At 43.5% G+C, this 22277-nt stretch overlaps 1 protein-coding gene and 1 non-coding gene across 2 annotated transcripts in view; both read right to left on the bottom strand.

Moving 5' to 3' along the window:
• LOC126299332 (uncharacterized) overlaps positions 1-22277 on the bottom strand; it is a 793355-nt gene that overhangs the window by 694350 nt on the left and 76728 nt on the right. The gene's annotated exons all lie outside the window — the stretch shown is intronic.
• Trnas-cga (transfer RNA serine (anticodon CGA)) lies at positions 3248-3322 on the bottom strand. The gene has a single exon. It is a non-coding gene; the product is annotated as a tRNA-Ser (tRNA).

Raw genomic sequence — 22277 nt, 5'->3', positions numbered from 1 at the left:
CCGATCTTCAGTATTCTTCTGTAACACTACATCAAAAGATTCTATTCTTTCCTTGTCAGAAATGTTTATCGTCTACGTTTCGGTCGCATACAAGGCTGCACTCAAGGTAAATACCTTTAAGAAAGACTTCTCAACATTTATATTTGTATTGCAGAAGTTCATAATTTTCTCATTCTCAGAAAAGCTTCTCTTGATATTGCAAATTCCCAATTTACATTTTGTTTAGTTCTGTCACCATAAGATGTTGCTGTCCAAATAGCAAACCTCGTTTACTTCGTCGTGTCTCTGGTTATACATAGCGTGTGGTCATAATGAAAGTTCCGTTCCTCACACAGGTCCAGTGTGGTCTGTTAATTATCGTATCCCAACGAAACTTGGTAGATATTGTAATGCGGGAATGCGGAATCGATTTGCGCTGAAAAAAAAACATTAGTTTCAATTTTGGCCGCCAGGTGGAAATCTGACACTCTGAATGCAAGAAAGGCGTATAGAAATGTTCCCATATGTAATGAATTAGAAACGGGACGTGCGCAGAAAAGGTCAAACAAGTGAGAAAGGGATAATGTTGATTTTATTATTAAGCGCCGTTTATACGATTGGTTCAATTATAGCCCACACTAGACCTTTGTGAGTAGCTGCACTTTATAACCACCCGGTATTACCAAAAGTACGCAATGGAAGATTCGTACCAATGCTGACGAACTATAATTAAAGCTTTCTGTCAGGCACTTTGGCGAATTCTACAACGAATTTCATAAAACAACAACGGGTTCCATTCACATATATAAATCACATTACGAATAGAAAAATCTAATGTCTTTAGAAACAGAAGGTAAACTAAAGGACGGGATTTTGAACATTGTTTTCAGAAACTACATCGTAGAGGTAGAGGGACAAGTCCTCTGATAGAGCGTCGCGCAGATTCAAACGTGGAAGATGTAGAGATAAGCGTTAGCCGTATCGAAAAGCCATTAAGACTGATACATACAGCAACACGCGGTCACAATCGATCTCTCCTTACGTTCTATACTGAATACATAATACAAGGGGCCGTTCCGTTCTAGCAGCCGTTTGTCCTTGACTGCCGAAGCGGCGGCGTGTCCCTTGCGGCTAGAAGAGAAAAGGAGGCCGGAGTTTAACGTCCCGTCTACACGGAATTTATTAGACGGAACACTGGCTAGGATACAGAAACCTGGAGGAAGGCATCGGCTGTGGCCTACATACCACGAAATTGGAATACAGTTCCGCTGATAAAATAGGTCTCATGGACGACGTGTAAAAATAACAGATCCTTATCGCTTACATAAGCTTTTCAGTGTATTTTTAATGCATTTTCCATTCAAATGTGTTGACTTTCGTTGCGGCTAAATACCTCCTTCGGAACAAAATCTTTTACGGATCGTGGAAAGAGTAATCTTCTGTTACTCGGCACGTCCAGAGAGCGAAGTAGTCTAGTAGCTTGCTGGAGGACCGGGATTCAGATTCTCGTCAGGACATTTTAATAGAGATTTTCCGTGGATTTCTAAATGTCCGCCTCAGTAGAAGACTGGGCACCGTGTCTGAATGTGGAAGACTCGTGTTCAGTTCACGTTGGTGTCAAAAATTTTCGTTCGGTGGCGGAACTGGAACGTGGTACACTCAGTTACCGATGCAAGATGAGGAACTACTCCAATGAAAAATAGCTAGCAACAGCTGCGAGAGCGACATGTGGCCCCCATGCTCACCCGAATGACGTCACTGACACATGATGGCTGAGCGGCTGGTCACATCGCGTGATCCTCAGGTTGGGATCGCGGAAGTAGTGCATTTCGTAAATAAGGAGAAAGATGAAATGCTTCCTTCGCAAAGAGCAAAAAAGGCTTCTTTTACCATCCGTGTGTAACACCGTTACCGATTTAAGTAGTTTATACAACGTAATTATGTGTATGTAACTATGAAATGTTCGGTCTTTACTGATTAATGTCTTTGAATTGCCAGAGGGAAGTGAAAATTTGTGATGGATATTTAAAAAAAAAACTTAACAGTGTGTTTAAATAGTGAAACTTTATAAAGTATGGGTGTTTATCAAAGAGAAATTGTATGTAGAAAAGTGGTTGATACTTACAAAGGAACCTTCCCATCGCACCCCCCTCAGATTCAGTTATAAGTTGGCACAGTGGATAGGCCTTGAAAAACTGAACACAGATCAATCGAGAAAACAGGAAGAAGTTGTGTGGAACTATGAGAAAAATAAGCAAAATATACATACTGAGGAGTCCATGCGCAACATAAGCAACATCAAGGACAATAAGAGCTCAGAAGCTCCGTGGTCCCGTGGTTAGCGTGAGCAGCTGTGAAATGAGAGATCCTTGGTTCAAGTCTTCCCTCGAGTGAAGAGTTTTATTTTCAGACAATTTTCAAAGTTCAGGCACTCACACATAATCAACTTCGCTCTCCAAAATTCCAGGACATGTTCAGATATGCTTGGACATATGCAGGATTTGACGGTCTACACACGGAAAAATTTGAAAACGTTAAAAACAAATGTTTTGACAGAGCACAGGAAAAACTGTGCGACTGTGAAACTGTTGCATTCATTTGTTGCAGTTCATGTGCCAAACTCTTATGTTTTCATCACTTTTTTTGGGAGTGATTATCACATCCACAAGAAAACCTAAATCGGGCAAGGTAGAAGAAACTTTTTACCCATTCGCCAAGTGTACAAATTAGGTGGGTCCACAAGATATTCCTGTCATGTGACGCACATGCCGTCACCAGTGTCGTATAGAATATATCAGACGCGTTTTCCTGTGGAGGAATCGGTTGACCTATGAAATTGCGATCAAATGTTTTCAGTTCCCATAGAAGAGGCACGTCCTTTCGTCTACTAATCGCACAGTTTTGAGGTGCGGTCGCAAAACACAGACACTAAACGTATTACAGTGAACAGAGACGTCAATGAACGAATGGACAGATCATAACTTTGCGAAAATAAAGTAAATTTTTCACTCGAGGGAAGATTTGAACCAAGAACCTCTTATTCCGCAGCTGCTCACGCTAACCTTTTTTTTTTTTTTTTTTTTTTTCGTTTACGTTCGTTGCATCTGCTCGGGGCGGACGTCGTGAGACACCCGTTTCAGTTCGTCGTTGATCGATTAACTCAGTTTTTTTTTTGTTACAGAGGGCAGCTAACCCTCTGACTGAACACGCTGAGCTACCGTGCCGGCGTTAAAATTCCGTTAGAAACTTCTTGGCAGATTAAAACAGTATGCCGGACCGAGACTCGAACTCGGGACCTTTCCCTTTCGAGGGCAAGTGCTCTACCAACTGAGCTACCCAAGCACGTTTTTTGTTCGTTTCATCTGCTCTGGGCGGACGTTGTAATACATCCGTTAAAGTTCGTTGTTGATCGATTAACTCAGTTTTTTTTTTTTTTTTTTTTTTTTTTATTGCAGAGGGCAGCTAACCCTCTGACCGAACACGCTGAGCTACCGTGCCCGGCAAAATTAAAGTTTTCACTCGAGGGAAGAATTGAACCAAGGACCTCTCGTTCTCCAGCTGCTCACGCTAACCACGCGACCACGACGCTCCTGACCAACGGACCATAGCGCTGCTCGGGTCGTACTATCCTTAATGTTGCCTATCATGCGCATGCACTACTCAGTTTGTATACTTTGCTTATTTTTTTCATAGTTCCACACTACTCCCTCCTGTTTTCTCGATTGATCTGTGTTCAGTTTTTCAAGCCCTATCCACTGTGCCAACTTTAACTAAATCTGAGGTGGGTGCGATGGGGAGGTTCCCTCGTTAGGGAAGTTGTATTATAAGGAAGGAAAACGTGTAGGCAACCCCCTCCGCTACAGACGTGGCTTGGCGCGGGAAAAGATGAACGTGGCGGTTAATGTGGGCGGCAAGAGAGAGAGAGAGAGCACAGTACGCAGTCAGTGGCCCGCACTTGTATTGTCAACACTGCGGGTGTCAAGTGAGGCATTCAGAAACCGATTTATGATGGAATTGCTGTAAAATGGCGCTCTCACGTTTTGGAATGGCTCTAAAATGATTAATACTTCGTCGAAGATTTGAATAGAGCATTAAACCGCCACAGGTGAGACCAGATAGCCACCACGTGCTTGCCACCACTACCGCGCCACTGCTTCACCAACTTTGGGAATCAGATATGTATACCCGTGTGAACCAGTATGCTTGTGTGTGAGTGTTTTTCAATAATAATTTCAATTATAAAAATTCATGTTTGAACTTTGAAACGGTTCTGTTCATGAATCCATACAGGGTCCTATGCTAAACGTGCTAACGACCGAGTATTCTGTTTATGAAGAACCACTAACTTGTTTCTATTTGAATGTGCTTAAGTTTCAGTATTAAAGCATATAAACATTACTAGTTAAATTACTTATTTCACAGGTAAAGAGAGAGGCACATAATTTGGAACTTACAAAAAAAAATTATTTGGTTTGCATTGTTTCTACTTTGAATGTGCCAAAGTCTTGGTGCTAAAGGGCATAAATGTTGTTAGTTAAAATTGCTCGCTTCACAAGTAATGAAAGAGGCACACAATTTTGAATCTACTTGAAACTTAACTTTACCTTGAACTTATTTCTGAATTTAATTAAGAATACTGATAGTGTAAATTGCTATAAAGCATTGAAAGATAATCTCAAGTGGGGTTGGAAATCAGTATTAGTGTGATGCAAATTGTTTATGAAATGTGAGCATAGTTTGCTTATAAAGGAAGTGGCTGTTTGTGGATCCCCACTTTAATCTAAAAAGTAGTTTTGCTAAAGAAATATAAAACATTTCCACAGTAGAGTGAACATAAAAGTGTGTGTACAGTGTCATTTAATTGAATTTGTGATATTTGGGCGTTAGTTAAATCAGGACTCTGTTCATGCTCAAATTTGCTCTTGTGATGCCTTTGATAACATTTGGTACTGAATCGGTTAATGGTTGAGATGATAATTATTACTAACAGATGTATATGACCATTTGTCTTTCTGTGATTGCCAAGTTGGCGAATGATAACTAGTGATATCTACTGTTCAGTTCGTTTGGTAGTTGTGTGTGTTGATTGCAGTTTGCAAAGAAAGTAGTATCCAAAGTTTCCTTTCGTAAAATTATAGTTAAATTATTTTAACTTAATATTCTAAATTATTATGCCTAATTAGGCTGGCGACCGTATATTCATTCTTTTACGTGGATTGAATTACTTTCTTAACTTCCTAAAATAAAATCTTTCAGTTTTTCTACTAATTGCAATTGGTACGAGGTGATAGTTTGATACCACTGTCCACTAGGTCAACACGGTCAAACTATGCAAAATTCCTCACAGAGGATAACGCTAGTTGCAATGAAGTGTTATACTTAAGGTTATACACGATTTGTATTTGCGTTATACGTGTCCAGGAATATCTTTTCGTCGCTTCGACGTTTATCACTATCTCCCATCCTCAGCACAGCACGCTTACTTCACACATTATTGTTCTAAAAGCAATTTAAAGGGATGACACTGTATCCAGTTAATAAAACAAGCAAAAATACGCCTTTCCATGGCTGGGCAGAAGTTTAGGTGTCACGGACATATAGGAACCAGTGAGTAGACGCAGACTGGAAGGCACCAGCGAAAGTCAAGTAACGCAAGAAAGCGTGCACAGGCTGCTTTTACTCAAATTAAACATAAATAACTTACAAACCATTAAAGCCAACTTTTACGATTATGCTCTATTGAGAATCTGATGGTACTACACAAACTCTCAAAGTTGACAAAAATGACGCAATGCGTTCTACATCTACCTCCATACTCCGCAAGACACCTGACGGTGTGTGGTGGAGGGCTGCTTGAGTACCTCTATCGGCTCTCTCTTCTATTCCAGTCTGGTATTGTTCGTAGAAAGAAGGATTGTCGGTATGCTTCTGCATGGGCTCTAATCTCTCTGATTTTATCCTCATGGTCTTTTAGCGAGATACACGTAGGAGGGAGCAATATACCGCTTGACTCTTCGGTGAAGGTACGTTCTCGAAACTTCAACAAAAGCCCGTACCGAGCTACTGAGCGTCTCTCCTGCAGAGTCTTCCACTGGAGTTTATCTATCATCTCCGTAATGCTTTTGCGATTACTAAATGATCCTGTAACGAAGCGCGCTGCTCTCCGTTGGATCTTCTCTATCTCTTCTATCTACCCTATCTGGTACGGATCCCACACCGCTGAGCAGTATTCAAGCAGTGGGCGAACAAGCGTACTGTGACCGACTTCCTTTGTTTTCGGATTGCATTTCCTTAGGATTCTTCCAACGAATATGTCTGGCATCTGCTTTACCAACGATCAACTTTATATGATCATTCCATTTTAAATCACTCCTAATGCGTATTCCCAGATAATTTACGGAATTAACTGCTTCCAGTTGCTGACCTGCTATTTTGTAGCTAAATGATAAGGGATCTATCTTTCTATGTATTGGCAGCACATTACACTAGTCTACATTGAGATTCAATTGCCATTTCCTGCACCATGCGTCAATTCGCTGCAGATCCTCCTGCATTTCAGTACAATTTTCCATTGTTACAACCTCTCGATACACCACAGCATCATCCGCAAAAAGCCTCAGTGAACTTCCGATGTCATCCACAAGGTCATTTATGTATATTGTGAATAGCAACGGTCCTACGACACTCCCCTGCGGCACGCCTGAAATCACTCTTACTTCGGAAGACTTCTCTCCATTGAGAGTGACATGCTGCGCTCTGTTATCTGGGCACTCTTCGATCCAATCAGACAATTGGTCTGACAGTCCATATGCTCTTCGTTCATTAAACGACTGTGGGGGACTGTATCGAACGCCTTGCGGAAGTCAAGAAACGCGGCATCTACCTGCTAACCCGTGTCTATGGCCCTCTGAGTCTCGTGGACGAATAGCGCGAGCTGGGTTTCACACGACCGTCTTTTTCGAAATTCATGCTGGTTCCTACAGAGTAGATTTCTAGTCTCCAGAAAAGTCGTTATACTCGAACATAATACGTGTTCTAAAATTCTAAAACTGATCGAGGTTAGAGATTTAGGTCTATAGTTCTGCACATCTGTTCGACGTCCCTTCTTGAAAACGGGGATGACCTGTGCCCTTTTCCAATCCTTTGGAACGTCACGCTCTTTCGGAGACCTACGGTACACCGCTGCAAAAAGGGGCAAGTTCCTTCACGTACTCTGTGTAAAATCGAACTGGTATCCCATCAGATCCAGCAGCCTTTCCTCTTTTGAGCGATTTTAGTTGTTTCTCTATCCCTATGTCGTCTATTTCGATATCTACCATTTTGTCATCTGTGCGACAATCTAGAGAATGAACTACAGTGCAGTCTTCCTCTGTGAAACAGCTTTGGAAAGAGACATTTAGCATTTCGGCCTTTAGTCTGTCATCCTCTGTTTCAGTACCATTTTGGTCACAGTGTGTCTGGACATTTGGTTTTGACCCACCTACCACTTTCACATAAGACCAAAATTTCTTACGATTTTCTGCCAAGTCAGTACATAGAACTTTACTTTCGAATTCATTGAACGCCTCTCGCATAGCCCTCCCCACACTACATTTCGCTTCGCGTGATTTTTGTTTGTCTCCAAGGCTTTGGCTATGTTTATGTTTGCTATGAAGTTCCCTTTGCTTCCGCAGCAGTTTCCTAACTCGGTTGTTGTACCACGGTGGCTCTTTTCCATCTCTTACGATCTTGCTTGGCACATACTCATCTAACGCATTTTGTACGATGATTTTGAACTTTGTCCACTGATCCTCAACACTATCTGTACTTGAGACACAACTTTTGTGTTGAGCCGTCACGTACTCTGTAATCTGCTTTTTGTCACTTTTGCTAAACAGTAAAATTTTCCTACCTTTTTTAATATTTCTATTTACGGCTGAAATCATCGATGCAGTAACCGCTTTATGATCGCTGATTCCCTGTTTTGCGGTAACTGTTTCAAATAGTTTGGGTATGTTTGTCACCAGAAGGTCTAATATGTTATCGCCACAAGTCGGTTCTCTGTTTAACTGCTCAAGGTAGTTTTCAGATAAACCACTTAAAAAAATTTCACTTGGGTCTTTGTCCCTGACACCCGTTATGAACGTTTGAGTCTCCCAGTCTATATCCGGCAAATTAAAATCTCCACCCAGAACAATAACATGTGGGAAATCTACTCGAAATATTATCCAAATTATCCTTCAGGTGCTCAGCCACAACAGCTGCTGAACCAGGGGCCTATAGAGACATCCAATTACCATATCTGAGCCTGCTTTAACAGTGACCTTCACCCAAATTATTTCACATTTAGGATCTCCGTCAATTTCCTTCGACACTATTGCACTTCTTATCGCTATAAACACGCCTCCCCCTTCACTGTCCAGCCTGTCTCTGCGGTATACATTCCAATCTGAGTTTAGGCTTTCATTACTGTTTCTGCCTGGTTTCAGCCAACTTTCTGTAACTAGTACTATATGGGCACTGTGACCGTTCATTAGAGAAGTTCTGGGACCTTTCTATAGACGCTCCTGCAGTTTACTATTAGCACATTAATATTGTTATTCCCTGTTGCATTTTGCCTACTCCTACCTTCCTGCGTCACAGGAGGCGTCTTGTCGGGCATAGGGAGGGAATTCTCTAACCTAAAAAACTCACATGTGCACTCCACACGTACTCCGCTACCCTTGTAGCCGCTTCCGGCGTGTAGTGCACGCCTGACCTATTCAGGGGGACCCTACATTTCTCTACCCGATAGCAGAGGTCGAGAAATTTGCACCCCAGCTCTCCGCAGAATCGTCTGAGCCTCTGGTTTAAGCCTTCTACTCGGCTCCAAACCAGAGGGCCGCGATCGTTCTGGGAACGATACTACAAATAGTTAGCTCAGATTCCACCCTGCGAGCGAGGCTTACCGCCTTCACCAATTCCGCCAACCGCCTGTACGAAATGAGGATGACCTCTGAACCCAGACGGCAGTCATTGGTGCCGACATGAGCAACAATATGCAGTGAGGTGCACCCAGTGCTCTCTATCGCCGCCGGCAGGGCCTCCTCCACATCTCGGATGAGACCCCCCGGCAAGCAGAGTGAACACTGGCCTTCTTCCCCGACCTTTCCGCTATTTTCCTAAGGGGCTCCATCACCCGCCTAACGTTGGAGCTTCCAATAACTAATAAACCCCTCCCCTCCCGAGTGCCTGCTCGGACCTTGCTGAAGGAGCGGCCACATGTCCACTCACAGGCAGAGCGGGCGATGCCACACGGCCAGCCTCCACATTGACCCTCCGCCTCGTGCGCCGCGAACGCCGCTGAACCCGCCACTCCCCTTGGGGGGAGGGTGGCCCAACCGCGCCCGGTACCCGCGAAGATGTCTCGACAGCAGGGACAGTGGGTGAAGCATCTAACACCTGGGGTGCACCATGCGACGCACCAGACTCCCCACTGCCGCTACACTCCGAGACGGCATCCTGAAGACGGCTGGCCGCGGCCATCAACACGTTTAGCTGTTCGCGAACGGTGGCCAGCCCCTCCTGCGTCCGTACGTAGCAGTCACACATTCTATCAATCCTAAGAAATCAATTTACTGTAGAGAGTTATTCAATTTTTAACTAGACTGCTAATTCACTAAAGGCGGCTGATTGTTGACTAAACTGTGGTTGCTAGACATTTCTTGTAGAAAACAATGAAAATAGCACTACCTGTCTCTGGACTGTATTGAAAACACACTCGCACTATGGTTGACTAAAGGGACTCTCTCTGACTGTATTCAAAACAAACACGAAATATATGGAACACTATTACTAGCACTCGACAATTAAAACTTCCTAATAGCAAAAACACACGGAAGAAGTGACAAGTAAGAAAAATACAGCTAATACTTAAATTAACGTAGCTCGCTGAACAGCAGACGTGAAGCAGACGGCAGTTACGACTACACGAACTATCGCAAGATATAAGTAAATAAAAAACTGAACTCACGACAAGAGCAAATCACATTGAGGTGACAAAAGTCATGGGAAACCTCTTAATATCGTGTCGGACGCCTTTTGCCAGGCGCAGGGCAGCAGGTTGACGTAGCATGGACTCAGCAAGTCGTTGGATGTCCCCTGCAGAAATACTGAGCCATGTCGCCTCAGTAGTCGTACATAATTGCTAAAGTGTTGCCGGTGTAGGATTTTGTGCACGAACTGACCTCTCGATTATGTCCCGTAAATGTTCGATGCGATTAATGTCGGGCGATCTGGATGGCCGAATCTTTCGCTCGAATTGTCCAGAATGTTCTTCAAACCAATCGCGAACAATTGCGTCCCGGTGACATGGCGCACCGTAATCTGTAAAAATTTCATCGTTTTTTGGGAATATGATGTCCATGAATGGCTGCAAATGCTCTCCAAGTAGCCGAACGCAATCACTTCCGATATTGCAACGCCTGTGTTATTCCGAATTACGACGCGAACTTCCTTCAGAGGTGCATCCATGTCCGAAGGAACAGGTACTGCGGCGACAGACAGCCGTTATGAAATTCATGAAATGTATTCGCAGTTGCGATTATGGACCTTCTGCTTAATGGAATGGCTACACTGCAAATTTGTACTGAACCGGGATTCGAAGCCAGATTTCCCGCTTTCGCGAGCGGTCGCGTTACCATTTGACTATGCGAGCATGGTTCACGGCCAGACCCAAACTTGTATATGCCGTCAGCCACGTGTCTCCAACCTGTACTCGAACATGCATGCATATCCGAGGGAACTTTGTATCGGAATTCCACAGGCTCTGCGATATCGTATTTATCTACCGACACCAGGTAAACGACTTGTCAAGTAAAATGTGTCTCTGGTACGGGAATATGATTTTTCTACAAAATTGTTCAGCTATGTACGGAAGATGTTGGTATGCTCCCAGTCTGACGGATGTGAAACACCAATTGTCAATGGAGGAGCCCCTCTCATTAGCTAGTTTTTTATGTTCTTACGAGGGAATATGGTCAAGGAAGGGCACAGTGTTCAGAACCACTCATACATGCAATCACCGTAATTGCACCTCGCTCAGCGGAGGTAAGGGAAGCAATCTGTCGCTTTTGCTTCCGTCCTGTAATAAGAGGGTTTCCACTTTGTACAACTGTTAATCCCGTCTCATTTACATTGCAGATCCGGTCAGCCGGAAAATTGTGTTTTAGGTAAGCCTCCTAAAATACATTACAGAAAATTTCAACATAGACTTTATTAAATCCTATAAAACGAGAAAAAGAAGTTCTACAGGGCTTACGTAATGAGACAATCTTATTATTACAAAGCAAAAATAGATCCACCCAAGCTTTTCCTGCTTCTGCATTCTTAAATGGATGTTTTCGACCATTCCCTGTCGCTGAATGGTAAGCCATTAGTTTTAGGTCACCAAGTGTGAAGCCATAAAACATCTCTTTTACGTGAAGTAGCTAAGACACTAGCGCATTTTCCAGTTCTGCGCCTAATACAGATAGTCTTCCAATTTTCTGTGAAATTAATTTTGAAGGAGAACTTCAAAATGCGTATAATGTCGATCGTGGCACATTAAATACATTAGCAGCCTTCACTGTCCCCATAGTTTTACCTCTGACTGCACGACTCACCTTGGTCATATCTGCTTCATTCCACTTCTTCCTGTTTCCCTACGGGCTATACACTGAAGTGACAAAAAGTAATGTGATAGCGATAGGCTCATACACAGATGGCGGTAGTGTCACGTACACGAGAGATAAAAGGGCGCTGCACTGACTGAACTGTCATCCGTACTCAAGTGACTGACGAGGAAACGTTTCCCAAGTGATTAAGGCCGCGCGATGAGAGCTAGCAGTAGTTGGAGTTAGAAGCATGGCACATTCCATTTCGGAAATCGTTAGAGAATGCAACAATCCGAGATTTATAGTGTCAGGAGTGTGAAGAGAATACCAAATTTCTGGCATTACCTCTCACCACGTACAACGCAGTGGCCAACAGCTTTCACTAACGACCGAGAGCAACGGCGTTGGCCTACAGTTGTCAATGCTAACACACACCGCAGAAGTCAATGCGGGTCGTACGACGAATGTATCCGTTAGGACAGTGAAGCGAAATTTGGCGATAATAGGCTATGGCAGGAGACGGCCTTTGCTAAAAGCACGACATCGCCTGCGGCGCCTCCCCTGGGGTCGCGGTTCATCGTCCGACAGGTGGCGTCGCTGTATTTTCCGCTACGGATAAGAAAATCTTCGATGCTGGCCACATTTACGCCTCGTCAGCAGTATTCTCGTCACATCTGAAGATGTCGATCCCGTGCGACGATGAAATATTGTGGGCATAGCATAACATCAAACTCTTGCCCGAGAACCATTTCTACAATTCATTGGTTTTCTCATCAGACACTATCAGTTACAGTAGTATTGGATTCATTTATTTATTTCGGTATTTATTAAATACGTTAGCTTTTATGTGAAATGGAGTTTCATTACATACAGTGTATTTGAAATATTTGTAGCCACCAGCAACTATAAAAGAAAAGAAACAAAGAGTAATACTAAGGAATGATAAAAATAATAAGAAATCTAACCATAAAAATGAAATTTCATAATGCAAAAACTAACCTACATATTGCCGCCACCGGCCCACTGTTTACGTGAGTTTCTTGGAAATACTCCAGGTCTGTTCACATGCTAGCAGTGGCTGTTAATAGACTCAGTAACAGTGCAGTACAAGAACGGGTACCAGCAACGATATATTCCATCAAATCCGTTGAATCCCAACTGGCTTCTAAAGTAAACTATGATTGTAAATATCACACTCTCATGCCTGTATTTTCTAAATAAACGAAACTGCGGTAACATATTAAAAGTCCTGTTACATTAAAAATGCTACTGCTTATCATTTAGGTAAAGATTTAGGTGCCACCAGCCACACAGCCTGCGGCTGCTCATGTCGACAGTAGTCCTAAGTTATGAAAACACAAAAATGCGGTGTGTCTCTAGCGGGTTTCTCTTCAGCCACAGCTTGAGCTACTAAACATTCTTTTATAGTAATGGGGAAAACGGCTGCGACAGAGCTCAGCCTGGCTGCCTATTTCCCACACTGCCACAGCATGCTCTACGAGTCCGGGTTCGATTCCTGGCGGGGTCAGGGATTTTCTCTGCCTCGTGATGAGTGGATGTTGTGTGATGTCCTTAGGTTAGTTAGGTTTAAGTAGTTCTGAGTTCTAGGGGACTGATTGCCATAGATGTTTAAGTCCCATAGTGCACAGAGCCATTTGAATCATGCTATACGCTACCTGAGCGCGAGGAGAGGGAAGAGGGGGAAACTGCAAAAGCACCGCATTTAAATGGCAATGCAGTCGCACTGCATACGACTTAGTTTCATACTTCACATTTCTCAACAACACAGATAACAAACGAAACAGGTATTCAATATTCTTTATTTTTGGTGCACTGAAGACAATTTTTATCTGGTACAAGCTGTCGGCATGACAGACGAAGACTTATTTTGTTTCATAATCGAAAAAAGATCTTTCACACACACACACACACTGATTGAAAGAATGTAGCACTTTAGCAACCTCATTATGGAGAATGAAAACTCTGAGAAAAACCAGTTTAGACGTCATGGGCAGTTTTAACATAAAAGGATTTGTGTTTAAATGGGGAATTACACTGCAGATCAGTCAATTACATTTGCACATAGGCACAGGGGCGCTTTCAACGGTAACGGCAAATGGTCTCAAAAACAGTTGTAAGATTGGCAGTCTCCTCAAAAGGTGTATAAAATATGCCTTATAATTTTTTCAAGGCCACAAAGAATTCTTCAGAAGTCGCGTTTTCTGTAACGCCTTTGGGCTTAGGGAATGCCATGGAGCTTAAGGAACTGGACTGTGTTTGTCAGAATTTGTGCCTTATCTTTTTAAATGCATCCACATCAAATTAGAAATAAGTTGTTTCCCATCCTGCGACGTCCTACTGTGTGCAGTGCGCAGTCTAGTCCACTTAAAATGCGAGGTGTGTACCCGATCTTTCGTTTTGACATTTACGCTACAACTGAACTTAAATCATATAGAACATGTCAACATATACCCCTCTTATCCCTTACTGCACCTGAGTTTATATTAATCTCTTGTGTGGGGATAAACGTCACCATTTACACATCTAAAATGTAGAAAGTAACAAAATTTGTACAGTGACCTTAATCTTTGGGATGTTTAATTATCATGTCCTGAGAAAACATCTGATGTGTACAAACTTATTTGGGCATTTGCCGAGACTCGCAACGATCTTACTGCTCCCACCTTTTGAGTTTATCCCATTTATTTATTTATTTATTTAATTTCGCCTTCAGTAATGTATACCTTATCTTCCGTGATCCAACGGTTTTTAATGATCTCTGTATGCTATTGTCAATAATTCTGTTCTGTTGCCGTTTTGCTTTCTCTTTTGACTTAAGATGAACTAATTACATAAACTTTAATTGTTTCATGCCCGTTAGTATCGATGTGTTACGAAATGATGTTCAGACCTGACATAATAGTGTAAGAATTAAAGTTTTAGTCGAGCCATACATTATTTAAACTGTCATGTACTCATTCAATCTGTTTGAAAGTAATTAATGTTTGTCTTGTACCTTTCAGCAAAGTTTTATTATTTATTTCTACACTACTGGCCATTAAAATTGCTACACCAAGAATAAATGTAGATGATAAACGGGTATTCATTGGACAAATGTATTATACTAGAACTGACATGTGATTACATTTTCATGCAATTTGGGTGCATAGATCTTGAGAAATCAGTATCCAGAACCACCACCTCTGGCCGTAATAACGGCCTTGATACGCCTGGGGTGGCGTGTACAGGTGCAGCTGCCCATGCAGCTTCAACACGATACCACAGTCCATCAAGAGTAGTGACTGGCGTATTGTGACGAGCCAGTTCCTCGGTCGCCATTGACCAGACGTTTTCAATTGGTGAGAGATTTGGAGAATGCGCTGGCCAGGGCAGCAGTCGAACATTTTCTGTATCCAGAAAGGCCCGTACAGGACCTGCAACATGCGGTCGTGCATTATCCTGCTGAGAAGTAGGGTTTCTCAGGGATCCAATGAAGGGTAGAGCCATGGATCGTAACAGATCTGAAATGTAACGTCCACTGTTCAAAGTGCCGTCAATGCGAACAAGAGGTGACCGAGACCAGTGGCACCCCATACCATCACGCCGGGTGATACGCCAGTATGGCAATGACGGATACACGCTTCCACTGTGCGTTCACCATCATGATGTCGTAAACAGAACCTGGATTCATCCGAAAAAATAACGTTTCGCCATTAGCGCACCGAGGTTCGTTGTTGAGTACACCATCGCAGGCGCTCCTGTCTGTGATGCATCGTCAAGGGTAACCGCAGCCATGGTCTCCCAGCTGATAGTGCAGATGGTTGTTGTCTTGCAGAAGTCCCCATCTGTTGACTCAGGGAGCGAGACGTTGCTGCATGATCCGTTACAGCCATGCGGATAAGATGCCCGTCATCTCGACTGCTAGTGATACGAGGCCGTTGGGATCCAGCACGGCGTTCCGTATTACCCTCCTGAACCCACCAATTCCATATTCTGCTAACAGTCATTGGATCTCGACCAACGCGAGCAGCAATGTAGCGATACGATAAACAGCAATCGCGATATGCTACAATCTGACCTTTATCAAAGTCGGAAACGTGATGGTACGCATTTCTCCTCCTCACACGAAGCATCACAACGACGTTCCACCAGGCAACGCCGGTCAACTGCTGTTTGTGTATGAGAAATAGGTTGCAAACTTTCCTCATGTCAGCACGTTGTAGGTGTCGCCACCGGCGTCAAACTTGTGTGAATACTCTGAAAAACTAATCATTTGCATTTCACAGCATCTTCCTGTCGGTTAAATTTCGCGTATGTAGCACGTCATCTTCGTGGTGTAGCAATTTTAATGGCCAGTTGTTTAATCGCTACACATATACAGTGCTGGAAGAAAAATAGTACATTCTTTGAGATTTTTCCAATTCACTCAGGATGTATTGTTGCAACAGTGCAAATGGAGTACATGAAATGATTACATTTATAGATCAACAGGACAAGCTGTTCTGAGGTACCAGGTTCTGGCCCATGCTGAAACACCCAAATTAGTAAGTGAAGTAGCCTCCACGGGCGGCAATGCTAGCAGTGACTCTGGCATCCAGTCGACCGTACAGATTGGGAGTGTTGCCTTGGGATACGTTATTCCACGCCTGATCAACCTTTTCACGTAGTCCTGTAATAGTTGTTGGCTGACGAGTTGCGTAACTCACTTTTCGTTCCATCATATGCCACACGTGCTCGACTGGAGACGAGTCCGGAGATCGAGCTGGCAAGGGAAAGTGCTGCACATCTTGCAGAGTGTGTGGGCGAGCATTATCCTTTTGGAGCAACACATCGCCTTCCTGTTGCAAGAACGGCAAAAGAACGGGTCTAACAACATTCTGCACGTACCGAGCGATGGTCAGCGTCCCATCCAGAAACACCAAAGGTGAAAGAGAGTTATAGCTTATCGCACCCCAGACCATAAGTCCTGGGTGGGTCCAGTGTATCTTGGACGAATGCACTCTGCGAGACGGCACTCATCAGCTCCATGTCGTTCGTGCAAACGGCCATCACTTGCGTGCAGGCAGAAACTGCTTTCATCGCTGAAAACCACGGCGCACCATTCCATCTTCCAAGTGATCCTCTGACGGTACCAGTTGAGCAGTGCACGTGGATGCTATGCGCGGGTGGAAGACGGACTAGAGGTTTGTGTGCCTTTAGTACCATAGTTAATAACTGGTTCGCAACAGTATATCTTGACAAATCTTGGCTCACAGGCCCTCTTCTCTACACTGTGGTAGCTGTATTATCTGCCACTGCTGCCCATACAGTAAGACTATCCTGGCGGGCGTTTGTGCTTTACGGACGTCCAGAACCTCGGCTACGGGTACGAGAATGTTCACGTGACCATTTATGGTTCAAATGGCTCTGAGCACTATGGGACTTAACTTCTTAGGTCATCAGTCTCCTAGAACTTAAAACTACCTAAACCTAACTAACCTAAGGACACCACACACATCCACGCCCGAGGCAGGATTCGAACGTGCGACCGCAGCGGTCGCGCGGCTCAGACTAACGCCTAGAACCGCTCGGCTACTACGGTCGGCTGATCATTTATACGAACATCGTTGCACAACTGACACAGCATGTCCACCTTGTGTGGCAGTTTTCCAAAAGGACCATCCTGCACTCGGAAGGCCACAATTTGATCCATTTCAAACACGCTCGGTTGGCTGTAGGAAGCACGAGTGTGTCTCCTTGGCATGTTTGCTTGCTTGCTTCACACGTTTGCTCCACACTGAGGCTTCCGGCTGTGAGCATTCCCTATTAATGGGTAGACACAGATGGCGGTCTGGTAGCTATACCGCTAAACTATCTGTTGGTGGACGAGAGAGACCATTATCTGTAAATTTACTATCACCAGGTGGAATATGCTGTCATCGGATGAAAATCGATAATTATGGCATTTTCTGGTTGTCGTGTCACACCTGGTCAGTTACAGTGCATATGCACCATTACTGTATTAGTTTTGCTGGTTTAGCTACATATTCCAATAATCAATTGTAGAGTCCTTCGCAAATACATTTTCCTACTGATTTCAAATAACGTATAAAGCTGTATGTAATATACATACTGCATGTAATAACTTATCACCCGCTAATATTAGTTGTTCCTGTGGTATGCTAATACCTATCTCATAATCATATTTAGTAAAGTCAAGACACGACTTTGTACTCAAACTCTGTACCATTTTTGTGCTTGTTCTGTCAATAGTTATACATTATTTACAAGTCAAATGAAAGCTGAAGTTTATTGTTGTTAAATAGCACATCAAAATCTCCTTCTGTATTGGTTCTCTACTAGTGCTGACGAAAATGGTATACTTAAGTCTCCAGCTGAATTTCACACAGCATTATGTTACCCAATGTGACATGTCATTTGTACAAGCAACGAACATTCACAAACATATTAATGTCATGCAAAACTTCGAAATACTCAGATCTTGTGTTAATCGAATTTTACTTCCAGAAAACTTTTATCATTGTTTTACAATTCACGTTGTAAATCTTATACAGGACAATATTGTTACATGCTTTCAGCGATAATGGAGACGGGTAAATGTATCACTTTGGGATAAGGGATCCTGGCCTGGAAACGGCCGAGTCGACAGATATAAGAGAAAATCGTTCTGATACCTCTGATAGGGGAATACATGTATCTATACTGCTGTTGTAGGGTAGGCAATCCCGATGTGCTCTTAGATGTAGAAGTTTGAATAATATCTCAACTAATCCAATGCAGACACCGTACTGTACACTGACATGAGTAGTCTTGGTGTATAATGCCTGTACTGTAGTTGACCGCAGGCTGCTTTTACAAGTCTAAGTACTAACGACGATCAACACCATCAAAGTGGAGTTGTACCCGGTGACAGAACTTGCAGATATGATTTTCGTGGCTGGGCAAGCAAATGTAAGCAGTAGAGAAGCAGAAAGGTTGCACACAGCCAAATATCCGCGTAGAGGACATCCGACTCCATCATGTTTCCAAGATTGTTCCAATAGTTCAGTGAAACTGGGCAATTTGCCTCGCAGTATAACGACCGAGGAGGACGATGAACTTCACAGACCCCCGACTTCGAAGATGCAGTGCTTGCTCGTATGGATGAGGTGCCTGCAATCAGCACTCTGCCGAGTATTACGGGAAATGCATCTACACTTCTAACACCCACAGAATGTGCGTGGTTTGACTCCTGCCGACTTCCGACCTCATGTCGCCTTCAGCCAATGGTTCTTGCAGCGCCTTACCGTCGATCCTCACTTTCCTGCGTGTGTAGATTTTACGGATGAAACCTGTTTCACCAGAGACTGAATGCTAACAAGTCTCAAGAGTCATGTTTGAGACGATAAGAATCCCCACGTTACAGTTTTGAAGAGACATAAATGACAAAATTATTAGTCAGCATATGGGCAGACATAGTCACTGATTACGTACTAGGCCCCTTTCTTGTTCCTCCCCTCTTACATGTACCAGTGTACACAGTGTTTATCAAAGACATAGTACCCTGGTTTCTGGCACGCGTCCCACTTGTTACTCGTCAACGGATGTGATTCCAACATGATGGAGCCCCACCTTGCTTTCAACTGGTGGTTCGTGAACACCTGGATCAGACACTCCCCGAAAAGTGGATAGGCGGAAGGGGTCCTGTTTAGTGTCTTGCAGGTTCATCTGATCTGACCCCACTTGCTTTCTCCTTGTGAGGTCATGTGGAAAGCCTTGTGTACGAGACGCCTGACGAGACTGACGAGAATATTGTTGCTGCCTGAGACCCTGTTCAAACGATACTGGGGATATTAGAATGGGTACAAGAGAACTTCGTTCTACGATACCATGTATGCGCTGAACTTGGGGGACGAAATTTTTAACAGTAGTTGCAAATGCACAGGCTTGTGAAACTTGTACAGGTAGACGGAATTCATTATTACTGTACCTTAGTCTTCAGATTTCCAATCTCTTTGACATCAAGTTCCGTGCGCTATTACTATACTCTGATCATCATAAGAATAAACCTGATATAAACATTACGCCATGTATTCTTTCGCATTTGCTTTAATATCATCGGATTTCCTTTCACGTTTAGAGGAAGCTAGGCTTTGACCAGTACAGTCAAGTACGATCATAAGGATAAATTTTATGCTGTGTTACACGCACAGAGACTGAGCGATAATGACCAGCCTTTGTGGCCGAGCGGTTCTAGGCGCTACAGTCTGGAACCGCGCGACCGCTACAGTCGTAGATTCGAATCCTGCCTCGGGCATGGATGTGTGTGATGTCCTTAGGTTAGTTAGGTTTAAGTAGTTCTAAGTTATTGGGGGCTGATGACATCAGAAGTTAAGTCCCATAGTGCTCAGAGCCATTTTTGAGCGATAATGTGCGTGTCAACCGCTTTACCAGCTCATTAAACTTGGACAGCACTGGCCAACCAGCAGTCCACTTAACCTTCAATGATGTCATCAGTTGCAGTTCAGAAGTAAAAAGAGACGGGCAAAGAAACAATATAGCTTCGAACGTCATTTCATTTTTAAAGAGAATAAAATAATATTCGGCAAAACTCCAGCACTACCGCGCGCTTCTTAGATGACCCGACGGAAAGCATAAAATGCTCTCGTTCTTTTCTGACATAGTATTCTAATTACGAACAAGAGTAATCAAATGTCCAAACTTAAACAGAGAGTAATTTTTCTGAGCGAGCTGTGTGTGATGCAGTAGCATTCACCGTACTGTTGAATACTGAAGCCACTGAAGGCATTAATTGCAGTCAGTCGTCTGGAAATCTCTTAGCTCTTTTCTTATCCGAATCCGAGAAATACATTTCAGTTACGGAACTGCCATCTGCTACGGTGATAACTAGTCGATCAACAACAACGTGCCGCTCTATATACCGCCGACGTTGGGCAGTGACGTGTGAAAAATCTGCGTGCCTTAGTTCCAGTACGTCTGGAAGCTTAACGGTGTTGTTATTCGGGCCAAATCCCTTAACTCGACTCCAGATCAGTTCTGTTAGATTCATATTTTAATGGTACAGAGGCAAATGTCAAAACGCAGCATTTGTATGGTGTGCTTGATGCTGTGAAAATGATTGTTTTTCATGTTCCTACGACACATATCTACTACATCTGTGGCGTAAAACAATGGACATACTCGAAATAGAGAGTATTTGGTATTTCATTTTTGCTTCAAAAATTAAATTGTTGTGTTTTATTAATTTAAGCAACCTTTACTAACAGTCTTTCATAAAATGTCGATAACTGAGAATTTATTTTTGAAGTGAAATCAGGAATTTCGTATGTGATATGTAATTTAAAACAAGAAGTCGTGCATTACTCACAAAAATGATGATGAATTTTATAGTTACGAGATGTAGGTCTTTCAAGTTGAACGAGAAAAAATATGAAACAAGCGAAGCTTGAACCAGTGAACCATGTAATGCCAAATTACAACGTTATCAAAAATGGTTCAAATGGCTCTGAGCACTATGCGACTTAAGTTCTGAGGTAATAAGTCGCCTAGAACTTAGAACTAATTAAACCTAACTAACCTAAGGACATCACACACACCCATCACCGAGGCAGGATTCGAACCTGCGATCTTTGCGGTCGCTCGGTTCCAGACTGCAGCGCCTAGAACCGCACGGCCACACCGGCCGGCTACAACGTTATCGAATCCGCTAGAAATCTAATGTGCAGCTCCGAATAACTGTATCTGATACAGCCCCTTTGAAAACTCCAAAGCCGATTATCTCTGTAAATTTATGACAAACATTACGAACAGCCTATTTGTCGACACTTTTTAACGATGTTCCACACGCGTGTTTCACTACGGAACAGGAAGCAGCCATTTTCATGCAGCAGTATTAACAGCGCGACAATCAGAGTACAACAGTGCAGAGCTGTGACTGTACACGCCATGATCAGGGTTTGGAAGTTGGGGCTCTTACTCTGAACGCTGCGCAAGACTAAGATGGAACTTGAGTAGAATTCCTTTTATAAATTTTGACTCAGTCTTTTCCGGACAAGGGCCCCTTATAGACAGATACATTTACCCTTCTCCATCATAAATGAAAGTTTGTGACATCATCACATAGTGGCAGGCAGGCACTCCGTCGTCAGGCCACAAGTGGCCCATCGGGTCCATCCGACCGCCGTGTCATCCTTAGTTGAGGATTCGGATAGGAGGGGAATGTGGCCAGCACACGCTCTCCCGGTCGTTATGATGGTTTTCTTTGACCGGAGCCGCTACTATTCGGTCGAGTAGCTCATTTGGCATCACGAGGCTGAGTGCACCCCGAAAAATGGCAACAGCGCATGGTGGCTGGATGGTCACCCGTCCAAGTGCCGACCACGCCCGACAGCGCTTAATTTCGGTGATCTCACGGAAACCGGTGTATCCACTGCTGCAAGACCGTTGCCATCAGATAATCACCCTGTATTTATTCTTTCCATTACAGTCTCCGGGCGGGATGGCGCAGTGGACAATGGCACACTGGACTCGCATTCAGGATGATGTCAGTTGAAACCTGTGTCCGGTCATCCTGATTTAGGTTTTCCCTGATTTCCCTAAATCGCTTAAGGAAAGTGCCGGGATGGTTCGTTTGGAAGGACACGGCCACTTTCCTTCTCCATATTTTCCTGATCTGAGCTTGTGCTC

The sequence above is a fragment of the Schistocerca gregaria genome, chromosome X (assembly GCF_023897955.1).
Source record: "Schistocerca gregaria isolate iqSchGreg1 chromosome X, iqSchGreg1.2, whole genome shotgun sequence".
NCBI classification, from domain to species: domain Eukaryota; kingdom Metazoa; phylum Arthropoda; class Insecta; order Orthoptera; family Acrididae; genus Schistocerca; species Schistocerca gregaria.
This window is presented reverse-complemented; position numbering and strand designations above follow the sequence as displayed.